We start from the raw sequence: 10,808 nt of genomic DNA, 5'->3' as shown, positions 1-10,808 counted from the left end.
TTACCCCCGCAAAACTTTATACTCCACTCAAGACAACCTATTTAATAATTTTGTCACTACATTTTCAATGAAGCCGTAAATCTCTTAAGTAAGTTCGACTAGGTGGGTGGTCATGTTTAAAAGTAAATTGTACACATATTTTTATATTAATTCGAGTTTTTTTAGGGAGTTTAATTCTGAGTATTTAATCACATTTAAGAGCGTTTTGTACTATTGTCATGCATGATGAATGATCCCTTCGGACACGTGTCATTATTTTACTAATTTAACATGTTAAGGGCTCGTTTGGTTTTTAGTAAAGGATTATGTAGGATAATTTGTAACCAGGATATTTAGGGCCTGTTTGATATGGGTTTATAGGTAGGATAAATTAAATTAATACATGTTAGTGTGATATATATCATGTTCTATTAATGTGGTCAACTCCTACTTAATCCTACTTCTACATGCTATTTTGTGGGAATAACCCATACTAATAATCCGGCCTCCCCCCTCGGATAACTTTAATACTGCGAAGTTGGATAAAAATTATGCTACCCTTCCTCACGCATACCGATGCAAATACCCAAGTAATGGTGGACACATATGATATTTTTAAAATTATATGATGATAGTTTTGGTATTAGATAATATAATCCAACATAATCCTATGGATATCAAACACAATATAGGATTAAGTAGCCATGTTATCAAACACACATGAAATAATATAAATCCACACTAATCCACACTAATTTATCAAGATAATTTTAATCCTAATCAATCCTAAACTGCAAATCAAACGGCCCCTTAGCGTGGATAATGACAGATTATTAATACTGAGTTGGTGTTTGCTATCATGGCTAAATACAGAATATCCTGGTTTAAGTTAATCCTGGGGGAGGTGGTATTATTAATCCTAAGAAATCTGGATTAATAATACAGGGTCGTGGGATTAAACCGGGTCATCCGCATTATTACTAAATAATATCAAACACTAGACTGATCTGTACTAAATTAGTTAATACAGTGTATTAACCAATATCAAACACGCCCTAAATATTTATGTATGCTGTATCCAAGGACACCAACAGTGCGACCTCCTGTGTGTGAACAGTGAGGTCCCGAGTTCAAACCCCACTGCTCCCCCTCCCCAACTCCCCCAAGTAAAAAAAAAAAAAATTATGTATGCTCACATACTGGCATACATTAGAATTTAGACATTTGATTTGATTATTCAAACAAAAATGTCATAGTTCGAAATCTCACCGTCATAAAAAAAAGGATTAATTGCATATAATATCACGAACTTTGCCTGAAATTTATTTTTCCTCATGATCTTTAAAAATTTCATTTTCTATCAAATACTTTAATATTTGTTCAATTTTCTCACGATTTTTTTTTTCGATGACCCAAAAAATGACATAGCAGTGACGTGAATTTAATTTTACACGTAACACTGACGTGGAATATATATGAATTTTAAATTACACATATAATATTAAATCATAATAAAAAGTCATAATTTCTTTTAATTTCTCATTTTTATCGGGCAAAAGGAAATCAAAGATTACATTTGGCGCTAGAAAAAAATGATTGTTTTCCTTTCCACCACCTCTGTCGAAGGGTTCTTCTCCAGACCAGTGTGTAAGTCTTCGTGTCGAGGTCTTTCAAACCAGTGGCGCCGATTGCTCGCGGATTGCTGGCGCTGATTGCTTCGTGTTTCCAGTCTTCCGAACCAGTGCGGCGATTGCTTGCACCGATTGTTGGCGTCGGTGCTTCGCTCATTGGTGGCACTGATTGCTGAAACGAGGGTTTTAATGTTTAAACTGAAACACCACATTTAATTTATTGGAATGGTGTGTGCCGGCGAGCCACATCAGCGTCACGTCGATTTCGATTTGAGGGTAAAAAAAATCGTGGGGAAATTGAACAAATATCGAAGTACTTCCTCCATCCCACCTTCATAGTCCCTTATTCCTTTTTTAGATGTCCCACAATATAGTCCACTTTCTAAATTAAATTAGCATTAAATTTCTTTTTTTACCAAAGTAACCTTATTTAAATATAGTCAAACATAGAATAAATAAGGGCAAAATTGAATAATTACATATATTTTGTATTTTTTGAGTACTATTTGAATTTTTCAAGCACTTTTTATTGCATTTTCTTAATATGTGTGAAAAAAGTAAAGTGGACTATGGAAATGGGACGAAGGGAGTATTTGATAAAAAATGAAAATTTTAAAAATCGTGGGGAAAATGAATTTCGGACAAAATTCATGATATTATATGCAATTAACCCTAAAAAAATTGTGAGAAATTTATGCGTTAATTATTCCGAGTTTAATGGCAGTGGTCCTATGAGAAGTTTAACCTTATGTATAAAAAAATATTAACTGTTTATCGGATTTTGTTGTGGGAATCTTATACAAGTAATTATATAGTTATATATGAGGTCTAACTCAAGGGGCAAAGTTGAGGCATCCAAAGACTCTCATTTGTAAGAGATTTTGGATTTAATTATAATTTTGGATTTAATTTCATCTACGTACGGATAGTTTTTCCACATTTGTGGGTAGTGTTTCACATTTGTTATTATATTTAAGAGTAATTAGATTGTTAGTACTCGATAAATGAAAGAGTAAGAACATAATATCTATGTTAGACCAAATTTGGTGTATAACGGGTTAGCAAAAAAATAGATTTTTGGTTAAATGGAATTATGCGGAGGTTGTTTACATCAAAACACTAAATAACTAAAGTGCATCTTCCACTACAATTATAGAACAAAAATAAATTCATTTATAAAAATGAGTTCCGAAATGCTGCATGTGAGCAATGATTCAAATCCAATAAAATTGATTCATTTATTTCCAAAGTTAGTAGCATCTAACAAACGAACATTGCGTGCAAATGTATTGCAAATTAAAAGTCTTCAATTTGAAATCCCAACTTTTTTTTTTATAGTGACTAGTCATATATAATATTCAACTCATCCATTAAAGAGGATTAAATGCAAATACAACATGCACGTGCAGATTACTTACCTATGATTTTAATTTCTGACAATTCATATTATTACTCATGACTTAATCAGCCTATTACATTTCTTCTGTTGGTTTGTAGTGACTAGTGAGGCAGTAGGGTGGCAGAAAAATATAAATCATACTTACCATATTTTTTATTAAAGCTTTTCGTTTTTAATTATGATAGGCTGCAATTTTCCCATAATTTTTAATACAAAAGTTTATATGCGCACTATATTAATTAATACTACATTAATTCCGTGATAAATCTTTTTTTCCTTTTTGGAAATGAATTCTGTGAGAAATCTTAATCAATGGGATATGAAATTTCAACACTATATGAAAAATTATAAATTAATATCTATATTATCATATTGTTGTTAACAATTATATCAGTAAAAAGAAGTTGAAATTCATTTCTTGCAATGTCAATTTCATCATATGTTGTCGGAATTGAGATCGCAACGAAATTTCATTGACTTTCCGAATTAATTTTTTCCAATTTGACATTAATTTACTGTTGAAAATTTAGAATTCTGTGATTGTTTGAAATGAAATTCCAATATCCAATCAATGTCGCTTTAGGAAATTAATTTGAGGAGTTCAAGTCGAGGGGGGATTTCAATTGCGGTCTAGAGTAAAGATTAGATATGTCGAAATTGAAACCATAACAAAATTAAAATGATAGACTTATCAACAACAACAACGATAGTAGATATATTAATTTGTAATTTCTCATACATTGGGTGCTATTGTGAAAAAGTTAAACATTGGATTCAAAGTAGTCAACACGGAAATAAAGTGAAAGAACACGTTATTTTAGATTTTTGTCATGTTCGTAGAGAAGCTAATCAGACGGCACATTGTTTGGCAAATTTTACTGCACATCTTTTTTTGGTGTAATGATCTAGAAGTCGAGCTTCCCAGCTTGACTCTCAGATATTGCGTCTCGTAATTTAATATAAACACCCTTGTATTCTAAAAAAATAAAAAAAATAAAAAAAGAAATTTTCGATGGCAATAACCATTTTGTTTCATACAATCGAACATTAATTTTAATTAATAAATTGAAAAAATTGATGTTTATTTATACATACTTTGACTGGGCGAGGGGGAAATGTAAGCAGTCTAATTATATCAAAGCTGCATTCATAGAGCATCGCCAACTACTTCTTTTAAGTGCTTTTGACTACTCACTTGGAAGCCAGAATTAAACAGATGGAGTTTTCAAACCTCAACTTTAAGTGGGGGGTTTTTTTTTTTTGAGTTACTAGTTTTGATTTTTAACAATTCAACTTCCAACTACAAACCATTAATTTATATGGAATTTTCAATCCTTTTTAATTTTCTTGCTTAATTTCCTTCAAGGGGAGTTTGCCTAGATTTAAAGCTATAAATGAATTAATGGATGGAATCAAATTATTCAGATTCTTTTCAATTTCCATCCAGTCGCGTATAAGCATGTTTTGGTTGTCAATGATTTTAATTTGTATTCGCTTTAATATTTGAATAACATACAAATTTGTGTGAAATACTCTCACGATGGATGGGTCAAGATCCAAATTTAAAAATTAGTAAAAATATGTATTTTCCACCCTATTCTATTAAGGAGAACACTGTCTTAAAGTTTATTCATATCCAATTAGGATTTATTAATTCCTATTTAAGATATATTAATCACAATTAAAATTTAATTAGTACGGATGGGACAAAATATACCTTTATTGTAATTACGTTGTTGTTGATTGCGTTCAAAATGCTTTTCTCCGAAAATTTTGATGAGGCAAGGTCATTAATCAGTATCTTTTGTGCTTTCAAGGGTTCTAATAAACATGGTTTTCGTACCTCAATATCGCATGAATTGTTGTCATTTTTCCCCAGGAATTGATTGTTAATATGTGTTTGCTTCCCAATTTTGAGTTTTGTTGAGATTTGATGCTTGGTGTAGCTTTTGGAGTGATTTCAGAAAAAAAAAAAAAAATCAATGATCAATTGGAGGATTGTGAAGGCATAAGAGCGAAGTACGTCTCGAGAGGAATCCGTGAGCGCGAACGGCGCCGGAATCGGAGCTCGAACGAGGAAGAAAGGAGCCGACAAAGCCGTGGCTGCGCAGGACCCCAGGCCGTGGCTGAAGAAGAACGGACCGCGGTCCCACCCGCGACCACGGGGAAGACCGCGGCTCCCTGCACCCGGAGTACAGAACGTATTTGGCTGGCACCCGCGGTCCGAGCCGCGGCCGCGGCCCATGACCGCGGCCTTCCCTCCTTCCAGCCGCGTTCTCAGCCGTGGTTCCTGCCGTGGTCGCGGGGAAAAGGCGAGATTCTGCCCTTTGTGGGCCTAAACGGGAATTTTAGCCCTAAAACCCCATTTTCCCCCTCTTTTCTCATAACATTGATTACACACACCAACTCCATCACTCCAAAAACCCTTCACACACTAAACCCTAACCTCTATTACTACATTCAACCACCAAGATTGGAAGGACATTGAAGAAGAGAGAAGATTGAAGGAAGCTTATTAAATAGGATTTGTCACCTCTTACTCTCTCTTTCATTTATGTACCCATTTAATTTAGGGATGTTATTTGTAAGCGTGATAGACTAAATTTCCCCTTGATTTGGGGATTAGGCTAGATGGATGTTGTATTGGATTGAATATTATGCTCAATATATATCTTGTTTGTTTCTATTGCTATTATCTTTTCAAGCCCTAGGTTTATATCTTGTATGGATTGTTGGTCACTTTCTATGTATTTCTAATTTGTGATTTGAATCGGGAGAGGATAATCATAATAGATTAGAAGCTTGAAACATATCAACTCAATAAACCGGAAGGTTGAGAGTTTGTCGATCTTTGTGTGTGTAGAGGCTAAAATCTACAATTGAAATTGACGTCTGCACGTCCGGATAGATTGGGCACTAGCAACTTGTCAACACAAGAACACGTAAGAGCCCTAGGTTGAGCACCGGGTGGGGGTGTCGACCGTAGAGCCTCCGACGCTCAAGTCAGTAGCGGAATAGCAAAATAGAATGATGAGCAAATTGAAATAAGAGAGAAAGGCAGGCTGGAGTGTGCGGTTATTCCAGGCTGTAAGCGACGTCGGAGGGTGGAAACAGTGACAGTGTGTTGTGATAATGGAATATGGGAGGCGGAGATAGGCCAAGTTGGCTAGGCGACGGAGTCAAGAGAATTCAAGGAGTCGATAGCAAGTAAGATTTTTTCGTGTCCCTGTTTGATGACCTAGTCGGGATGTTTATATAGTGGACATCCAGCCGCTAGGGTTTCTACAGTTTGGCCTCGTCAAGGCCCTTATCTCTCGGGTTGTTGCGATTTGGACGGGATCACAGAGATTTACCCGTCTGATCGTGTCAGCTTGGTGGGAAACGTGTTTTAGGGTTTAACGGCTGGGCCTTGTAACTTTGTCTTTCTAGGTTGTCAATAACCATTGGGCCGCATGCAATATATCCAGCTTGGTTGTGGACTTAAATCGGTCTATAGCTTTCGGGCTAGATGGACCAATCTGTTGGGCCAATTTGACTTTTTAGGGTCATGCCAGGTTGGCGAACTAACTTGATGGGTTTGGGCTAAGTGTGAATTATTCAATCGGACTATTGAGACAAGTTGGACTTGAAGTGGGATAGTCATCCTGCGTCGGTCCAGGTTGATCTCAAGATAAGTATAACTTGACTTATCAGGCTGAGAGAACAAGTTTTCTTAAGTAAATGGGTGAGCCTCGTTATTGTTCCAAGTTGGTTCGAAGTTTGTCGGGCTGGACTGACCGGGTTGTTTAGCTCATTGGTCCAGCTTGGAAGGTTAATTGGACTTGAGCCAAGTTGACGAATTTTGCCCACTACAGTGTGCTTTTGGGAGTTATAGGTTAGAAGTTGACCGGGGACGACAACTATGACCCGTAATCTACCATTTTAGTCGTCCGGGAGAAGGCTAGAACTAGTTGGGAGATCACTCTAGATAATTAGAAACATCGAGATTAATATTGAGCTAATTGAAGTCCATTACTTGTCCATTGATGCCTAGTTCATAAATCACCTCCATCACTTGTTTAATCCACCTTGTTTATTTGATTTACTTTGTCTTTTAACTTGTTAAGCAATTAGTTAGATAATCAAACCAATCACCTTATTGTTTAGTCTAAATAGCCTTAGTGCAATGAATTAGGATAATCACTAGAATTGAACTACTAGTCCTTGTAGAATACGATCTTGCTTCTTTTATATTGCAACTACACCGTATATTTGCGGCATAGTGAAAATAATTAGCTAACAAGTTTTTGGTAAATTTTTTCTTTTCTTTTACTTTATAAAATCTTATTTAATGTTGATTGCGTTTAAAACCAAATCATGGCTCGTCTCATAAAATTTCAACATGAGAAATGATCTCACACAGGACTCTCATTTGTGTGAGATGCTATAAACACAAAATTTCTATTAATTAAATAAACACAAAATTGCGTACAACTACGATATTTGTAGATTAAATCTATGTTTGCGGGTTGCTATCCCTATTTGATCATCTGATTCTTCTATTCAAATTGAGTAGTCATTGAAATTTGTTAGAGAAATACCCTCTGAACTTCTTGGACTTGATCTTCGAATTTTATGACGTTGATGCAGAGGCCTTTCGTCTTGTTTCCAGATCTAACGTTGGGTTTGACTTAAGCTTTGAGCTTTGTCTTGTTTTTGGATCGAACGTTGGACTTTGTTTGAACTTTAAGCTTTGCAGAGGCTTTTCTTCTTGTTTCAGATCTAACGTTTGGTTTGACTTAAGCTTTGAGCTTTGTCTTGTTTATGGATCGAACATTGGACTTGATTTGAGCTTTGGGCTTATCTTGAGCTTTGAGCTTTATAACATTGGTGTGGGGGCTTTCGCCTTGTTTTCAATCGAACGTTGGATTTTATTTGAGCTTGCTTACATGAACAATGCTTTGAACCTTGATGGGACACCTTAATGTTGGAGATAATTTCGTTGTAAAAGAAATTATCCTTCAATTCTTGAGTTCTTCAATTATAATTTGGTGTATTTAGAACTAATATATAGATCTCTATTGATAGTTGGATGGAAAGTCGGGCTTCAAGCTTCAACTTATATAATCATGAGCCAAAGTTGATGGGATGCAATTTCATTGGCTCTTAAAGATAGTATATATCAATATCAAATTTTAACTTGTTGCCAAGAATAGTTATATATATAGATTTTTGAAATCAGGCAGTATTTTTATTAATAATATCTTATTTAACTTTTAATTTTATAAGACTTCAAAATAAATAAAGATATAAAATTAATTTTTTTTATGAAATTTGTGCGAAAGAAATTTGACTTAATCTTCAACCCCTATTATCATTGTGATTCTAATTAAATAAGTAAATTATTTTTCAATATTTGGGACAATATGAATATATAAGTTTTCATATATTGTATGTTTCTAAATTTATACATTTTTTGTTATTTATATTTTGCTTTGTGATTTTTGAGGAGTTATTGAGATGGATAATCAATTATTGTTTTAAATTTTATTTCGATTATATACGTATTTTATAAATTTAAACAAGTTTGAGAAATTAGTGCTATTAATATATGAGTTTACGACGAAAACATGTAAAATATCTTTTTAATAGAGTTTGAGACCGATATAAATACAAAATTTTTGAACGAGTTCAAATAGCTAAACATAAGTAATGTGTATTAGTTTGCGTGTTTCGGATTAGAACAAATAATAAATCACTTTTTAAGATGGGTATGAATATATCAGCCTCATTTCAATTTTTTAATACTCGTTTTCAAGGATTAAAAAACTTATGTCAAAGGATACATATGATAAGTATTTTCAACATAATTTCAGTTTCAATTTTTTTTGTCTTCACCAATTGAAGAATTATTTAAAATGATTAGATATAATTATGTTTTTTTAATATTATTTTTATTTTTATTTTTATCAAATAAGTGCGTATATACATACAACAATTTTATTGTATATTTTTTCAAACCAAATAAATAGTTTTAGCTTATGTAATTAGTTTCCAAATGGATCACGTGGACTCTTAGTTGATTTTTCAATCTTACATATAGCTATAATGAAATTTTGACAGATTTTCATATACTTAATTTTTTATTATTTCAAAAAATAATTTTGTTGTATGTAGTGAAGAACCAAATTAAAAATTAAAATAATTATTTTTAAATTGAAAAGGTTGTAGTGAACAATTTCTTTATGGGTTGGTATTGGGGTGTGGCCGGGTCGCCACGCGCCCAAACCCGCACATTTGACCCGCGCCACAAATTATTACATTTGTTTATAATAATTGATATTTTTAATAATCATAAGATTTATATTTGTTCGCACAAATGTATACTTGTCTAAATATAAGTACTCCCTCCGTCCCCAAAATAAGTTCCTCTTTGGGGACGGCACGGGTTTTAAGGAAAATGGTAAAGTGTATTGATAGTGGAGAAAAATATATTATAATTAGTATTGGGAGTGGTGAAAAGGTGAAAAAGTGTTATAATTAGTATTGGGAGTGGTGAAAAAGTGAAAAGTAAGAATAAATAAAGTATTATTAGTGGTGGGGTAGTTGTCCAAAAATAGAAAGAAAAAAAGAGGAACTTATTTGGGGGACGTCCCAAAATGGAAAAAGAGGAACTTATTTCAGGGACGGAGGGAGTATTTACCTTAATTCAATATAAAGTATTATATTTTCTAAACCCTAAACCCTATAAACTAAACCATAAACCCTAAAACCTGAACACTAAACCTTAATAGGAGTATTTACTTTTAATAAGCATAAGATATACATTTGGTCGCACAAATGTATACTTATGTTAATATAAAATATTTACCTTCATTCAATATAAAGCATTATACATATCAATAATTACTTTTCCTTACAATAATAATTATTTGATCAAATAATAATATAATTATTTATGTTTGTTAAAAGTAATCATTGTTATAATAAAAAAGTAATACTAATTGAATGGAGAAAGGTAATGTTTCAAAAATATTATATTTATTGTAATTATTGTTGTAATCAAAAGTAATTATTGTTATAGTAAAAAGTACTAATTATTATAAAAAAAAGGTAATGTTTTTGAAACATTACATTTCTTCACAATATTGATGTTAACTACTTATATTAACATAAGTATACATTTGTGCGAACAAATGTATATCTTATGTTTATTAAAAGTAACAATTATTATAAATAAATATAATAATTTGGAGCGCGGGTCAAAGGGGTGCGGGTTAGGGGAGGTCATGGGTGCGAGTTTGGGCGCGGACGACCCGACCGCATGCTATGCGACCGGCCGCACCTAATAATTAGTGTTTCTTTACTAGTGTGTGTCTAATAATTTTCCAGTCGATTCTTGACATGTCTATGAACTATGAACTAGTATATCTATATTGTTGACCAAGTAGTATGAACATCTAATGACATAGGTACTAGCTCATTCGCCTAACTAATTGCATAATAACACGTAAATTAAATTTTCGTGCAAGTAATTAAGTAAAACCATAAAATCTCTTTTTTCTTTCAATGAAGTACTTAAAGGAACAAAGCCAACCTATTCTAAAGGGAAGGGGAGGGGGGTTAGTCTATTGCATAAAACAATTATACCCCTCAATTATTTGTCAAAAGTAGTGAGTCCTTTCACTAAAAATTTTTCCTCTCTATTTTAGTCAACTTAATTAACTCACTGCCCGATATGTAATGGAAAAAACAACATATTTATTCATAAAATTAAGGTCAAAAATGGTCATCCCTTCATCTAAGGTAATTCGACAATT

The sequence above is a fragment of the Salvia miltiorrhiza genome, chromosome 3 (assembly GCF_028751815.1).
Source record: "Salvia miltiorrhiza cultivar Shanhuang (shh) chromosome 3, IMPLAD_Smil_shh, whole genome shotgun sequence".
Classification (NCBI taxonomy): Eukaryota; Viridiplantae; Streptophyta; class Magnoliopsida; order Lamiales; family Lamiaceae; genus Salvia; species Salvia miltiorrhiza.
The sequence above is the reverse complement of the archived record's forward strand: the minus strand, read 5'-3'. Positions refer to the sequence as shown.